The sequence below is a fragment of the Metopolophium dirhodum genome, chromosome 9 (assembly GCF_019925205.1).
Source record: "Metopolophium dirhodum isolate CAU chromosome 9, ASM1992520v1, whole genome shotgun sequence".
In the NCBI taxonomy this organism is placed as follows: Eukaryota; Metazoa; Arthropoda; class Insecta; order Hemiptera; family Aphididae; genus Metopolophium; species Metopolophium dirhodum.
In genome coordinates this window covers 31,592,332-31,609,703 of record NC_083568.1, presented here as the reverse complement: position 1 = coordinate 31,609,703, position 17,372 = coordinate 31,592,332, and the positions used below count along the sequence as shown (strand labels likewise).

Genomic DNA, 17,372 nt, shown 5'->3' with positions numbered 1-17,372 from the left:
TTTGTATTTGACTCACTATAGTGGAACTTAGTGAGTTTTGACTGGAGACGAGTAGATATTAATTTCCAATCTCCTTCTGCCACAATGTGATACTATTTTACTGAGTCAAAGCCAAATTAAAATAATGAGCGATAAAAGATTGCATTTAAATTGCATTTCCGTAGTGATATTTTATCTATTTTAAAAGTGATATAAAAAAAAAGTCTGATGAACTCGGGGACTGCCGCGGTAAAGCTATTGCATAGCAATTTTGTAGCCATGTATCATGTAATTATAAATATTTATTTTTGTATGATATTAATTCAAGTTACACTTTTTGAGCACGATGATCGAAAAGAAAATGACAAAATGAGTTTTTTTTTTTGATAATAGTAGAAAATATTTTATTTGAGACTTTTTTGCTTAGCAACTGGTTAAACTATAAATAACAAATATAATAACAACATCTTACGATCACGCTTTTTTGTAACAAAAAAATTTTTTCAGTCACCACGCCAGGTTAGGAATATTTTTGGCTGTTAACAATAGAGTTACAACTGTACTTACTATTTATGTGGTAAAATAAATTAGTGAATGGCTCTCCTAAAGAATTTAATATTTTTTAATAGCATATTTTGGTTCCAAGCTGACAAAATGCTAACTAGTCGGATGACTTAAAAATTCCATAGGTTTGATATCTATAAATTTATTATTATACATTTTTATAGTATATAATGGGTTGATATTATTGTTTTTTTATTAGTTTATTATCATGCTATGATAATTATATATTATTATAAATGATTAACTTTAAAATAAGTCTTTTACAATAATTGTGTTAATATTTCACAGTACTAGGCTTTCTTCTAGGCTTTTGATTTCACATTTTTAGACGAGGCTTTAGGCTTTTGAGACTATGGTAATTATTAATATTTTTTTTTGTTTTACAGAAGAAAGTATGTAACATTTATTGAGTTTTTATTTTATAGATCTTTATAATTCATTTTTGTTTGAATGTTTCTTAGTTAATTTACATAAGCAATATTTTTAATTGTCTTTTAATCAACTGGAAATCACATAAAATACAATTTTCATATCTGGAACACTCGTTAGACGTTATACAAGCTATAAATGATGAGTTATTTATTATTTTATTCGTATGGTGTGTTACATTTAGACATCTAGTAGAACATAGATAATTTAGTTGAGCGTCTATTATTTTTTGTGTGAGTGCTATTTTGCCACAGCGGGACACACTAGGTACTACGTAACTTAGTATATTAAAGCTATTATTATAAATTAGAATTTTCACTATTTACAAACATTTTAAGTTAAAAACGTAGAATAACAAATTTCCGCTATTTTGTTTTGATTAAAATTTATTATTTGTAAACTATTTTAATGGCAATAACAAATAATAATACAGTGAAATATCCCTACTTAGTAATATAGGCTGGCGGTTTGTCTTCCTCAGAATTGTTTTTCGCATACAATGATTTTATATCATTGAATTTAAATTTAACACATCCATCACAATAACTTATATGAGTATAATATGACACGTCATATAAATGCACTATAGATGGGTCTTTTTAAATGTAGTGGTAGGTATACGTATATTATTGATAATGCTTATTTTTCTGAAAATGGTTAATTTCTCTACTTTTGACTAATGAGTTACGTTCCGCATAAGTATAGACAATTCTTCAATAATTTGAACTTAATTTTAGGGTAAATACTTAATTATTGAGTTTTCTTATTCTAATTAAACTTTGTCAATACGTATTTCACAGTACTTTTATCTTCTATGCTTTTAATTTAACATTTTTTATTAAATAATACGTATGATAATTTATTATTAACATTCTTTTCTTATTTTTCAGAAGCATGTATGTAACAACGTTTGTGTTTTTATTTCATTTATCTTTATAATTAATTTGTGTTTAAATGTTTCTAAGTAAATTAAATTTCAATATTGGTTTTAAACCAAGTGTTTGTAATTTTTTTTTTTTTTTTTTTTTTTATTGGTCTTGAAATCTATAAAATTTCTGCTTCGACAACTTGGTCATTAGCATGTTACTATAAATAATAGATACATAATATTTATAGTGGGTAACAGATCTAAGAATTAAATACAAAAAGATACAATAGAAACAGTTTTAGATTAGTTCGTTTAGTAATTTGTACATTGAAAAGGGGTTGACTAGAGTAGCTTGAGTAATTTGGTTGTCTTAAAGAATTCGATGGTGTTGATCTCATTTTCAGGATTTGGGCCTAGACTTGCTCCAATTTGGTGGCTTATATTGAGCTCCTCTCTTTGTTGTATGTAAATTCTACATTCTTCGAATATGTGTTTTATTGTAATTGTTGTGCCACATGATTGGCATATTGGTGGATCTCCTTTGCTCATTATGTACTCATGAGTTAGTCTTGTGTGGCCAATTCTGGCCCTATTTAGTTTTTTTTCATTTGTGGTACTAATATTGGGATTTCTTCTCCATCTTTGGACCGTTTGTTTAACTTGGTTTAATTTGGTGTTTTGGATGTTCCATATATTTTGCCATATTATAGTGGTGTCTCTTTGAATTTGTTTTCTTATGTCAGAGTATGATGAAATGTTAATATATTGTGAATTCGGTGAATTGATTGCTAATTTAGCTTGTTTATCTGCCCTTTCGTTGCCGATTATTCCAATGTGTCCAGGTATCCAGATTAATTTTATATTGTTGTTCTTTTGGTTTGCTTCCTCTAGTCTATTCTGAATTTGAATTGCTATATCGCTCGGATTGAATTTATTTTTTACACTAATTAGTGTACTTAACGAGTCGCTTAGAATGATATGTTTTTGGTTTTCCTTTTTGTTTATATATTTTATGGCTAGCAATATAGCAAGTGCTTCGGCTGTATATATGGAACATGTCGATGGTAGTTTGAATGATGTCTGTGAATTGTTTTTTATTATGGCTATTCCTACCCCTTCGTCATTTTTGGAGGCATCTGTATATAGTTCTTGAAATTCATTTTGGTTCTCTAGAGTATTTTTCAGAAGGTTTTTGTATATAAGTGGAGGCGTGTTTTCTTTACGTAGAGTATTCAATTCTGTGTTTATTTTATATATGCTTGTCCATGGAGGACAAATTATTTTTTCTTTTTTATTATTTGTGGAATCTTGGTGTAGTTTTTATTATTTTGTAGATCAAGGGTTATGTTGCTAGTTGAAGCTGGGTTATTTGTTAATCTGGTTAGTCTCGCAGCGTATAGGAGTGTCAACTCTGTTCTTTTTAGGTCTGGTGTTGGTTCACCCGCTATATTATAAATACTTTTAATTGGGCTGCTTTTAAAGGCCCCTATAGCCATTCGCATCCCCATGTTGTGGTTTGAGTCTATATATTTTATTAATGTGTTTTTGGTCGTGTTATAAAGAAATGAACCGTAATATAATTTTGCTTGAATTGTTGATTTAAATATTTTGATCAATGTTTCTGTTTCACATCCCCAATTTGTGTGCGATAATAGTTTTATTAAATTAAGCGCTTTATTTGTAGATACTTTCAATGATTTTATGTGCTGCGACCACGTGAGCCTAGAATCGAATGTTATACCCAATATTTTTATACATGTTTTGTTGGGTATATTTTTATTATTCATTTTAATATTTAGTTCTCCTACATTTGATTTCCTGGTAAAGGTTATGCTCTTTGATTTTTCTATTGAAAAACCGAATCCCGTTTTTGCTGACCATTTTTCTAGTTGATTTGCTGTTGCTTGCAGGTGGTATTTAACTGTTTTGATATTTTTACTTCTACATGAGAAATTAGCATCATCTGCAAATATGTTGGCTTTTATCGGAAATTTACAATGTTTATCAATTTTGTTAATTGCCACTAAAAATAGTGTAACTGAAAGTGCGGATCCTTGTGGTACTCCATTTTCCTGTGTAAAGGTATCAGAGATATGGTTTGATGTTTTGACTTGGAATGTTCTATTTTTTAGGAAGTTCGTTATAAAATTTAGCATATTACCTTGGCATATGACTTTATTTAGCTTAGAAAGAATGTAGTGTCTCCAGGTGACGTCATATGCTTTTGAAATGTCTATACTAAGTAAGCCTAAGATTTGTTTATTTTGAAGAGCTTGCTGAGCTTCTTCCTTTATTGCGATGAGGTTGTCGTATGTGGAGCGATTTTTTCTAAAGCCACTTTGGAACGGCGTTAGGTAATTAATTTTTTCTAGATACCAAATAAGTCTAAAATTTACAATTTTTTCTATGACCTTACACATGGTGTTTAATAATGTGATTGGCCGATAACTTTCTGTGTTGAATCTACATTTTCCTGGTTTGTTAATAGGGATGACTATGCCCTTTTTCCATGTTGAGGGGAAGATACCATTACACCAAATGGTGTTGTATATTTTTTCGAGTAAGAGTTGACTTTTTGGACCAAAATATTGTATAAAAATAAATGGAATCCCATCAGGACCTGGGCTTAGACTTTTACATTTTTTTAGTGTGTATGCTATTTCTTCCCTTGTTATCTTTGAATTAATTTGAAGTTGATTTTCATTGTTGTGGTCAACTATATTAATGATGGGTGTATTTTCTTTTATGTGTTTGAGATTGATAAAGTTTGGACTGTATGATGTGTTATTACTGTTTAAATGGAAGTACTGTCCTAATTTGTTAGAAATTTCATTTGGATTTGTTATTAGTTTATTGTTGATTTCATCGATTAGGTTTATTTTATAGTTACGTTTAATTCCTTTAAGAGAGTGTATTTTATTCCATATGAGTTTGGTATCTGCCTTTTCGTTTATATTATTGATGAAGAATTCCCATGACTTTTTTTTACTTGATTTAATTATATATTTAGTTGCTGCCCTATGTTTTTTTAAATTAATATAATCACTTTGGTTTTTTGTTTTTTTTAATTTATTAAGGGCTTTATTTTTAGTTTTTATTGTGTTTTTGATGGTCTCATTCCACCGGGGTACCTTTGGTTTTTTCCCCCATTTCTTATTTTTTTCTATCGTAAGTTCAGCTGTTTTTATTATTGCGTCCGTGAATAATTTTGTTAGACTGTCTATGTTTAATGAGTCCATATATTGTATGTTGTCCACTTCCAGTTCTAGTGTCTCTGTGTATCTGGCCCAATTTGGGTCTTTTAAGTTCCACCTCTCTATTGCTTCATTGTTTTTTGCGTTGTATGTCCTAGATAAAATTTGAAGTATTATGGGAAAATGGTCACTGCTAGTTAGGTTTGGCGTTACGTTCCATTCGATCCGTTGTGCTAATGATGTGCTAGCGAAAGATAAATCAATGTTTGATAAGTTGCCATTTATTGGATTTAATCTTGTGGGTTCGGTGTTATTTAATAATATTATGTTGTTATTTTCCAGGATTTTTTCTATGACTTTACCTCTCTGATCAGTGTTTTTGGAACCCCATATTACGTTGTGACTATTAAAATCTCCTACAATTATAAATGGTTGTGGTAATTGTTTTATAATATTGTTAATGTCCGCGTCAGTGAATGATTTGTGGTTAGGTAGATATATATTGCATATGTTAATATCATTATTCGATAATTTGACTGTGACCGCTATGGCTTCTATGTCTGTAGATATGTTTAATTGACTGCTCGGGTAATTAGTATTAATGTATATGGCCACTCCACCACTTGCCCTTGCACTATCTAATCTGTTTTTATTATAACCATCATAATTAGCTAGGTTTGTTATGTTGTCGTTTTTGAAGTTAGTTTCTTGAATGCATATGATATCTGGATTATGTTCTTGTATTAAAATGGTGATTTCTTCGTACTTTTTATTGAACCCATTCATATTCCATTGTAGGATTTTTATATTATCATTTTTATGTGAATTCATTGTTTGTTTTTTTTTTGTGGTGTGTTTTTTTTTGTTTTGTTTTTTTTTTTTTTTTGTTGATTTGTTTATGCTTCTGAACTAGCTGAGTCATAATTATCATCTACTAACTTTTTAGTAAAACGAGTAAGTCTATTTTTTATGCTTTTGTTTTTTAAAGTAGGTTTTATTTTTAATAAAATATCAAGTAGTTCGTCTTTAGTAATCTTGTATTCTGTATATATGTCATATGGGTTAAAATCACCTTGGTTGTTTTCAAAAATATGTTTGAATGTAGTGAAGTCGATTTTGAAGTCTTCATTGTCATTGAAGATTTCTTCTGCAGGGCTTAAATTAGTATCAATGTTTTCTAGGAATTGTTTGAGAGAATTAGAAGTTATTTTGGGTTTTTTTTGTTTCCTGTACTTTCATGGTTTTGTTTTCTAATATGTTGCTTTGTGAGGGGTTGTCGATAACTGTAGGTGATTTTGGTAATGAGGGGGAGGGGAAATTGAAAGAGTCAGGAAGAGATCTTTTTGCGCCAGAGGTCGGGTCTATATCCATATTAGCCGTTAAGACTTCTTCATTTGTGGTGATTATTAAATTTGGTACATTTGATTTGTTTTTATACGTATTGTCAGGGCCATTTTCATTTGTTGCCGTCTGTGTTATGATTGTGTTTTCTTCAGGTTTATTCGGACAATTTGAGGCAATGTGGCCTTGCGTTTTACATAAGAAGCATGTTAGCGAGTCGTCCAATATAAATATTCTGTAGTTTGTGTCATCGTAGTTGATTAGGATTGAACTAGGGAGTTTTTCTACGTCTTCTTGACTTATGAATAATTGACGACGAAAGCTTAAAATGTGGGAGAAGTCGGCATCTTGTATACCTGCTCTTAAAAATGAGATGTTGCTAAGCAAAACTATATTAAGTTTGTTAAATTCATGTTCTATGGCTTCGTGCGGAATGTTGGGATAGACGTTAGATATAATTATTCGTTTGTTTGGGTTATGCAATTTACGGATTTTGAATTGTTGTTCATTAATTGTTATTATTGGGTGGTTGATAGTGAGATTGTCTACTAATGCTTTATTAGTTAGGAAAATGCACAATCGTTTATTCGATATACGGGAGGCGAAGATGATGTTGGCCGGTTTTACAATATTGCCGATAGCGATAATATAATCTTTGTGCGGGAATGTTTCGTTTATGTCTATTAATATTGCTTGTTCTTTTTTCGGGATTAGGCTGTTTGCTACAGTTGAGGCAAAAGATTTTTTGTGTGCATCTGCGGATATTTGTGCTTCGAGATTGTTTGTTGATGAGGAGGTCTTCTGTGGTGTGAGGATTTGCTGGGTTATTTTGGTTACTAGTGGCGTTGATTTGGTTGTTAATACCTGTGAGGTTTTAATTTGATTGATTTTACTGGGTGACTTTGTAACAGTTGACTTTGTGTTGGTTGGTGGGTTTTGACGGATTGATGGGCTCTTCATCGCGGGTTTTTTTGTGAACATGATTTAGTGTTTTGGGCTTGTGCCCTGGTTGTTTTTTTTTTTTTTGAGCGCGCGCCTACGGTATTAAATAATTACCATATTTACCTGCGTATATTGACTGCGTTGACTGTATGCTATCGAAGCTAATAAATACGGGACTCGCGATAATAAACGTGTTGTCTGTACGCAGTATAAACACGAACTGTGTTTGTAATTTATAGTTCAATACATGTGATCTTATAACAGAACAATATTATTATTATTTTATAATTAATAACTACAATTTTCATTTTATTCCAGTCGATAATGGTACGTATTACGTAATCAGTTTTATTTTGTAAAATATGTCTTATGGTCATTGACAGTGTTCGAATTAGATAAGTACTTTTTTATCTAGATAAAAAAAAGATACAATTATTTTTAAATGGTTTTAAATGTAGGTATATTTTAGTTGGGCACTAGGAACATAATAATAATAATGACATGAATAATAATAATTACAATATTTATAAACCATAAACTTTGTTTGAGAATCTGTATAAATATTTAAAAATGCTTTTGTACAATTTCGCGATTTTTATAAATAAAAAATGTATCTAGATGAATTTATTTAGATTAGTAAAAAAAATATCCAAGATAAACGTTTTGATGCCTTGTAACTATTTATCTAGATGAGATAAAATATGAACAAATAATTATCTAGATAAATTTATCTAGATAAGTCCGAACACTGGTCATTGAATAATACCATGATAAATAAAAGAGATAATATCTCAACAACATTCCAAATTTGAATCTTGTTTGCGCATCTCCACTTTTTCCTATGTGTTTGGTATGACGCAGGCATCCTTATATAACTGTTCTCCGTCAATTGTATTATCCGTGCCTATGTTTTAAACCTTGTGGAGAAAAGCAATATGGCGGATATGCGTATCACAAAGTTGCTGACGTACCTCTTTTCTTTATTATGATTCATACAAAGTCTTTGATTATGAGATGTGAAGGAACATGAAGGAATTCATGGATTTTCCAACGATAATTTTTAATATTTTACTGTTTTGTTTTTTTTTTAAAAAACTACGTTCTTGGAGTTACTGCTTAGACCTTTGAGTGCTTTCGACGCATATTATGTGCGTTCTAGCCACGAAAGATAGTATGGTTGACCAACAAATCTAGAAAAGTGTCTACCGTAGTCAGTATTAAACAGCTGGTGATTTCGACACTAGCGCTTATTTGTTGTGGTCACTATAAATGTAGTTACCTTTCAAATGTGAAGTTGCGTGATAGCCACTATGACATATAAGCGCTAGTGCTTAAATCCCCAGCTGTTTAATTTAAATTTAATACTGATTATAAAGATTCATTTCGGCAGACATTTTGCCAGTATGGCAATCATGGGTCGATGGGTCGATGGGAAACCATACTATCTATAGCCGTGGTTTCCTTGCGAAGGCAATCCACGAATTCTATATAGCGACGTATAATATAGTATGCGTTTTCGCTTTTATCAACCGGAATACGGAATATAGTCCGTTTGGGCGAATCGACTTTATGACCGAAAAGCTTTATAAACAAATTACCGTACAAAACGTAAAATGACATTTTATCAGTGGGTGGTAAAATCATTATTACAAATTAATGCTGTCCAGGAGGACAGTAGGATTATTAATTCAGCACTCAAAGGGTTAGTGACCTTTGACGGCAAAATATTAGTTCATCTCCGTATTTCATAGATAGTGAATCATAAGGTTTAATATTATTTATTAAACAGTAGGTATGTTTATTATTTTATTTATAGGAAAGACAAGTACGTGCATTTTGTATTTTTAATTTTTATTTGTGGTTATTCTATGAGTCTCATAACTTTTGTAAGGATCACCATCCTCAAATGTTTGCTTACTCACTGTGAATATGAATCCGATTAAAAATGGATAACTAATACTGGGTATAAGTATATAACTTAGTCGACCTTTTATTACCTATATTCACCTTCTGTGTTTATAAACTATAAATATAAACCAACATTTTAATAACGATTATTTTCAATATTTCGGTCTAATTCAAATTATACTATTTAACTTTCAACATTATATTTTGAAAGCGTTTGTATATTTGTAATATTATGTGTATAAGATTTAACGGTAGGTCCATTCAAAATAATATCACATTCATAACACATAAGTTATTATAATTATTCTTCTTTTTAGTTAAAATAGCGAATGGTACGTACTATATAATATATTCAATTTAATTTTATGTAAAATGTATTGAACAATTTAATTTGAGTTTTCACCATGAACACTTTTAAAACATGCTTTGAATAACTTATAAAGCATGATACATTATAATACATAATACTTAGGTATTACATATTATAAAATATTGTGGTTGATAATATAATATGTAAAACTTTTAGGTTCAGAGCGTAGCGAATGAATTTATTGTATTTACAATGATGTGTATTTTGTTTTTTTTTCGGTCATCGATATTTTGGGTATCATTTTTGAGTTTTTGACGTCAGCATAGAATAGTGAAAATAGATAGAAATTTGAATGTAATTAGTGGAATTGCGTGGTCAAAATTTAAAATTTCCATTAGTTTAAGAAATCACCACTAACAACAAAAAAATTGTAATATTTACGGAAAGCCAATTTGATATATTTCCAAAATATTTATATTAGCATTTTTCATATGTGGTAAAAATGTTTGAAGTATTATGAGCTATTTATTGCCTTGAGACATTTTTCGAATATTGTAAATTGTTTTTAAATTATATATCTATGCTAGGATGACACAATGCTCCATTTTTCGTATGCATATAGTAAACACTACACATATTATATAATACATATATTATTATTATTATAATAACTATATATAAAACATATATATATTTATTGAGTTATTTATTCTAAAAATCGGTTAAAACTTGACTGCTATGTATTTTTACATTTTGATCTTACATCGTCGTTGAGTAGTTCAATGTAATGGATGTGTTAAATTTTTATAACACGTAAATGGTCCAATCACTACATATAAAAAATTATTCTGTGACTAGACGGACTCAACAAAAAGTGGCATTTGCCATTTTGTATTACATTCTGTTTACATTTTCATTTAACTTTTAACCATAAAATAATTTTCGCGCATTTATATTTGCATTTTCATGGCATATACACCCTCCCCCAGAAACACATTTTGCATACAATACAACATGTATATTAATTATATTATTTATATTATTAATTATGAATATATGTTTAAGCTAAATATGTCTATTAAAATCTTTATATCCCCCCCAACCATGAAAAAATCATAGATACGCTACTGGTGCAACAGTAAAAACACATAACCAGATTTTGTACATTAAATAATGCCGTTTAAATGCTGCATGCTAATGATGTGTTTAATATAGAGGTAGCTAAATACAATTTACGAATTGTTTAAGAAAAATTAGCCTTACTCAATTCGATTAAACGAGTCTTGTCAACGTTAAAAAACGTAAAATGTTCAGTTTGTTGATGTAATACAGAAACGCCTAATTTATATATTTGTACTAATTCAAATTGTAATTATACGCTATTACTGAATTTAATAAAATGAATATATTAATTATTAATTATTAATTATTAATTAAACTAATGATTACTGTTATATACGATGTAGAATATAGATACCTATACACCATAAACAATTGGAAATTGTAACAATGTAGTTTATTTTTACAGAATTAGGAATAAGATTCAGTAACTATATGAAAGGTATGTATGACTAGTATGACACGATACTACAATTTATTAAAAATTAAAATTGACTATAAATACTGTTATAATAGTAACTATAGTCTATATTACATATAATATTATTTATATGTATATTAATAAAATTGTTTAAATATATATATATATATATAGACATATGACATAGCCACATAGGGTCTATACGACCTAATCAATGTCAACCGGAGCATGACTGATCGTAAAATAAGAATATGGTGTTTTAATACGTAATGATAATATTTAATAGAAAAAAATTACTTGAGCAAATGGTGTTGTCCCCCGACTCAAGTCAATGACTTATTAAGGCAACGCTCCAGTATAAATGCTGAGTCGGGATCGACCGTAGCGTTTATGTATATCAGTGGGTTATATTCGTATACGTAAAAAACATGTTAAAAAAATTGCATTGTGTGAGATGTTAGAATGACCTCTTAATTTTCCAGTTCAAGTTAATAGCGTAACTATAATAGAACAGGACATCTCAGGGTCCAGGGAATATTAACGAGTCTGATTGTTGCCACATTGCATGTTGGGCATTATATATTATTAATATTTTTTGGATTTAATTCTTTTTAACAATATTTTTATGTCTCAGTAAAAAGTATTGGTAAGATTTATCAAAATCGGGAAATTTAAAAATTATTTTTCATTTTATGATGATAGAAAATTACAATATTATGTTTCACTGTAAAAATAACTATAATCGGTTAGAGTTGAATAAAATGTAGCCGGATTTGCGGTAAAAATTGTTCATCATTATATTCGTACACAATCAAGTACTATCAATATATTATAATCTAATTCACATAGTCAAAAATCTAAAATCAAAAACACCAATTTATTTTTCAGATGCTAATCCGGCAACTAGATTCTGTGGCAATAAAATCGATGACAACCGCAGTTATTTGAAAAACATTATATATTAGGAGATTAACATTTCAATATTTTGGCTGGGTAAATATTTTATGATAAGTATAAATTAAATTATTTAGTACAATATATTAAATTGATTCTAATTATATTTTCAGGTTTAATAGAAACATATTTTCAGCTACCAAGAATTCACTATTTTGCAGGCCCAGTCATTATTAATTTAAATAATATATTATTATCATTATATCAAGGATTTTCCTTACATGATTTACAAAAAACAAAATGCACTTACCTTTAATGCGGGAGAAAAAAAAATTCTTTAATTTTTTTTGTTTTTAATTCTAAAAGACACATTTCTTGAAACAAACTGCATACATTTTCTACCTGCACAATTATATATTCTAACACAATTTAACTCTTTCCCTTTTTTCATTACTATTGTTATTATTACTATTTTTAAATGTATTTCCTTCATTATACAATTTTATATATGAACGTAATACGTATTGATTAGTTTTCTGTGCCACATAGAAACTTAGGTATTTTATGCAGTTTGCTTTGAATTAATAAAGTATATTTAGTTATATATATATAAACTGTTTTATATTTTTATTTCTAATATTTATTAATAATGTACCTACGTTTTACATTGAGCAAAATTTTAACAAAAAACAATATACAACATGGAAAATAAAAATATAAAACATAAATAATTTTCAGATTCTAGAAGGAGCGGTGAATAAATTATTTTGTAGGTTTCTCATAAGGAAACTATATGTATACTTATACGTAGTTACCGTATACTGTAACCAGAAAATCTAAAAATATATGAACACATTTTTTTTTTTTATAGACATTTTAAGTTTAAATGTGGACGAAATTATATATGTACACAAAGAATAACAATTCTAATTATTTTATTGTAATTTACAAATATTATTCATAGACATTTGAAACTTTTAAAGTATATTATTGTAATTTATCCTTTATATACACAATTTAGAAGTGATGGACAAGTTTTATATTATGACGTATCTTGTCGGAAACTATTACCTATAAATGAATCAACGCAATTAAAAGTACTTATAATTTGTATGTAGGGGGGACGAGGTGGCCGAGTGGTCTAACGCGACGGATTCGGCACAGCCGGTCCGAGTTCGATCCTCGACCACTGGGCGGCATTTTTCTCCGTGCAAGTCACGGTGTCCGGAGAACAAGTGCCGCCATCCCCCCACCCCGGGGCACGGCAGAAACCTACGGGTGCCCCATTAGAAATTCTGCCAAACACAACACACACGTGTACCAACCTACCCAATATAAAAACCTACCAAACCTACCCAATATAAAACCTACAGTGCCCTCCCCACACCCAATGGCCTATGTTGCCGCGGGTTACCCAATAAATAAAAAAAAAAAAAATTTGTATGTAACAATCTCTAAAAGCTCCTATTAGTTTATTACTTATCATAATATTCGCATCTAAGTATAGATATTATATGGATCATGATATAAATGTTGCTACTTATTAGGTAAATTATTTTATTAAAATAATTGTATTATTATTTAAATCTTAATTATAATATTATTGTACTATGTGCTACTATGTGTAACTTTAATAACATTCGGATAGCAATCGGTGTCCGTAAAAAGATCTTTACATAATATGGTAGTTACCAATGTAGAAATATCCAAAGCGAAAAATAATTCATGGTTTTTTCTTGTCAATTTCAAGTACTAAAAATAAGTTAAGTAATAATATGAATGCGATATTTATGCACATCATACTGTGAATAATATAGCTACGAAAAAAATAATTTTAGCTAACTAATTAACAATGCAGATTACATAACTATTAAGTTCAAAGCAAATAACGTAGGAGAAAAGTAACTTATATACATAAATAACTACTTATTGAAATACGTCACGCATATCTATATACCTACCTAAGCAGCAGTGACTTCGAGTAACAAAAACTCCCCAGTGGAGACATATTATAAAACGAATTCATCAGCTTTATATTGAACAATACCTATAATACTAGGTACAAGCAAGGTGAGTGAATTAAAATATACTAACATAATTTGTATTTGTGTATTTATGTATTTATGTAAAATGAGAAATTAATATAATATACCTACTTATTGGCGAATAAATGTATAAGATAATTTGAGTTTGATTTCTTCGTAAAGTTTGTATATTTTATAATTGATAAAACGTTAAAGATAATATTCTGAAACTAAAGGAAAACAATTTAGTTGGGTATATTAAAATAATAATTAAAATAATAATTTTAAGAAACATAATCTTAGACTAAATAATATATTAATATTAAAAAATCGTTATCAAGTTTTTTTGTATCTGAATTTAAATCTTAATAAATCACTGTGTGTTTTGTTAATATTTCTACCATTGTAAATGTGTATAGTATGTAGGTAAATAAATTGTAAGAAAACAACTCTCTATCTTCAACTCAAGCACTGCTTATTGAAGGTAGGAAGATAAACCAAAATGTTTATAGAATTTTTTTTTTATATTATAAATATATAGTTTATTTAATAAAAAAAAATAAAGTAAATAGATAGTTATGTTTTCAAAAGAGGTGTAGTGTTATCAGTCCCAGAAAAGTAAATGTTCAATGAATAAATCGGCTTATTTTTAATAAACTTATGGATTATATAATATATATTTATATACCTACATTTTTACATAACTTACTTATAGGGAAGATTGATTTTCAAGAGTTCTTTTCCCTTATTAATTTTAAAACAAACTTCCATAACAGTAGAAATTGAGATTTACTCTATCCCGTCCCTTATAAATTGAACTATATGATAAACAGTCCCTCTAATATATTAATGGCTGCGGTTAATTCTATTACTTTTGATTATATTTAGCACGTCTCATTTTTATATCTCTCTTTGTTGTTATTTACCTATAAGTTTTTTTTTTCATTTTTATCTGTAACTTTTCAATTGTAATATGCTTCTTAGCTTATACTTCTGTTATATTTATATTATCTTGCTGTATATCAGAGCTCACGTACCATGTTTAATTTTTACTGTGCTTTCGTGTATAATAACCTATGTTATAGGACTGAAGTCCGTTTATATGAATAAATAAATAAATAAATTTCATATAGGTGCCTATATGCAGTATTTTTTTAACTATCCATACACTTTGTGTTTGGGCTGACTTTGATTGGAATTAGGTGTGTAGCCAGTTCCCAGTACCCAGTTAATAAAAAAAATATAACACAGTTGAGCTTGAGAGGACCGCAAAGTGTTTAATCTCTGCAAAGCTAATAAAATACAAACATCATAAATATTTAAATAATTATTTTAGATATACCTACTTAGCGTCCGTTGATTAACTGATATAACAGTGAGCACCAATTACCTCGTCAGTGATAATATAATAATAACAATAATTATGAATATTGACACGATAATAAAACCGATGAATTATAGTATATTCTCTAACCAATTATCCATTGTAAAGCTAGCATTTTCGTCTACTTGTATTCTACGAGTACCGGCATCGACATCGCCGTGCGTGACATATTTTTTTTAGAAGCACTCAACCAGGTAAGCAAACAATTATAATTAATATAGCTACGAAGCGTTCGATACGGAAGATAATAATATGACATACGAATAATTAACTAAAATTAATTAAAGAGGAATTGGACAGTTACAGTAATTATAAAGTTTGAAATTGTCAAACCCTCTAAGGTTCTAAACACCACTTGAATATTGGTCGAGTGTTGACACACCTAAACATTTGCATTTCCATCAATATTTTCTGTGTTTTCTTTTCAGCAGGCTCACCGCTCAAACAACAGACGTTTCAATATTATTATAATATTTTGTTCTTTCGCACCGATTTCACACAACGACGATGAGCGGAAGCAGCAGCAGTAGGGCAGCAGACAAGTCGGAGTTTACCGAGCACGCTGTGGCCCATATTTTGCAACGCGCCTCGCCGTTTGTGGGCCACCAAATGTATGACTCTAACCGTCAGCTGCTTAACAATGTAGACAGCAAAGGCTACAAGAAAATTGAGCAACTCGTAAAAAATAAATTTCCCACCGTGAGTATACTGCGACGGTTGATCAGTGACGGTAATACCGTTGGGCCACGTAGTTTTTAGTAATTATTATTAATTAGTATTAATTATTGTTAAACAGCATTACTCGCTAATTATTACTTTATAATACTCGTACCTATATTACTCATGACCCACCCATTTGCCTCACATTAGTTTTACCGTCGTTTTTCCGCTACCAAAATTGTACAAAGTTTGACAGTGATGGGTACACTGTCACGCTGATATCATACCATAAATATACTTTGTAGATAAAGTTCACTAAAATAGGCAGCCACCTAGGGCGTAAAACCTAATTTGAGCCACGGCCGTTACAATTCCTTTTATAAGTATCCAAGGCGTCTGCAGGGGAGGCAAGTACTGGCAATTAACCACCTTAGATTTTTCTGGGTCAATTATCACAATCATTATTAGGGCTGGAATTGTAATGTCTTAAAAAAAAGGTATAATATATTTTCTGTCATAACTTTGTTCAGAATCTAAAAGAGTATACAAGATTTTATCATAATATTATATGCAGGTAAATAATTTCAACCAAAAAGCAACGCTTGTGCGTGAGCGGATGAGCCAATTCGTGCTTCTCATAACAATATAGATGAGGTTTTGAACACTAACATATTTTATATTTATTACGAATAACTATCGATCTTGTAATATATTACCTGCCTATATTTTGAGCATTTACTACCTCTTAAGTCTAGTTATTAAACCAGACACAATTTGATTGATTAGTAAATAATATTTATATTTACATAACATATATGTATTATAAGATATTAAGATGTCGATTAATATTTCAGTGCGACATCAAACAGATACGCTAAGTCCTCGGCCCCCCCCCCCCCCCACCCCAGATGTATGGCATGTATTTGCTGTGCAAGGAAGAATTTAGAACGCAAGGTGTCCAAGAAAAGTTACTGTACCACGTGACCTCTGAGTCCAACGCCCTGGAGTCATTGGAGAGCGGACTCCACTGGAGGCGCACTGAGCGCTAAGTTCGGGCGTGGCGTGTCGTTCAGTAGTGACGCCGACTACGCTAATTATTATGTAAATAGTTACTTCGGTGAAGGTATAATATAATTTTATTAGTTTATTATTAATGTTTGTTTGTCAATTAAATAATAGGCATCATAATACGGATCATACCCACTAAAAAAGTCGTTGTTAAAATATTCGGATGTTTACTGAACCTTTTTTTACTTCTTTGTTACCCTTCACTATAAATACCTATCTACCTTACTTTTTTATTTAGAGGATATCAGTGCATCATATCCTTTTGTT

The 17,372-nt window shown here is 29.7% G+C and overlaps 1 long non-coding RNA gene and 1 pseudogene across 1 annotated transcript; both read left to right on the top strand.

The window, feature by feature from the left end:
* Nucleotides 1–11,023: 11,023 nt before the first annotated feature.
* On the top strand, nucleotides 11,024–12,502 carry LOC132951740 (uncharacterized). Its single transcript, XR_009665401.1, has 3 exons — nucleotides 11,024–11,096; nucleotides 11,964–12,068; nucleotides 12,143–12,502. It is a non-coding gene; the product is annotated as an uncharacterized LOC132951740 (long non-coding RNA).
* Nucleotides 12,503–15,884: 3,382 nt separating this feature from the next.
* Nucleotides 15,885–17,171, top strand: LOC132951746 (uncharacterized; annotated as a pseudogene).
* The last annotated feature ends 201 nt before the right edge of the window (nucleotides 17,172–17,372 follow it).